This window comes from Etheostoma spectabile, chromosome 7 (assembly GCF_008692095.1).
Source record: "Etheostoma spectabile isolate EspeVRDwgs_2016 chromosome 7, UIUC_Espe_1.0, whole genome shotgun sequence".
NCBI classification, from domain to species: Eukaryota; Metazoa; Chordata; class Actinopteri; order Perciformes; family Percidae; genus Etheostoma; species Etheostoma spectabile.
In genome coordinates this window covers 18,133,660-18,133,985 of record NC_045739.1, presented here as the reverse complement: position 1 = coordinate 18,133,985, position 326 = coordinate 18,133,660, and the positions used below count along the sequence as shown (strand labels likewise).

General features: G+C 48.5%; 1 protein-coding gene across 1 annotated transcript in view; it reads left to right on the top strand.

Moving 5' to 3' along the window:
* The window catches only part of atp13a2 (ATPase cation transporting 13A2), a 20,971-nt gene that overhangs the window by 10,942 nt on the left and 9,703 nt on the right, over window positions 1-326 (top strand). The window lies entirely within an intron of this gene.

The window sequence follows — 326 nt, the reverse complement described above, 5'->3', positions numbered from 1 at the left end:
ATAGACCTTAGTGGTCCCCTAATACAATATCTAATACCATATCTGAAGTCTATTTCCCAAAATTCTGCCACTAATGCCAGAGCCACAATGAGCTTTCCTCAGTATGTGGCATTTCTGAGTCTGTAACTTTTGAGGGAGAGAGAGGGGGGAGAAAGGTGGAGGCTGGAGATGTGGCCTGGACCAGCTGCCACTTTGCTCGTTTGAAAGCCATGCAATCTCTCTCATGGGTGGGCCAAATTCTCTGGACGGGCAAAGCAGAGAAAGGGGAGGTCACCTTGCCCTTTGTGACCTCATAAGGAGCAAAATTCCAGATCAGCCCATCTGAG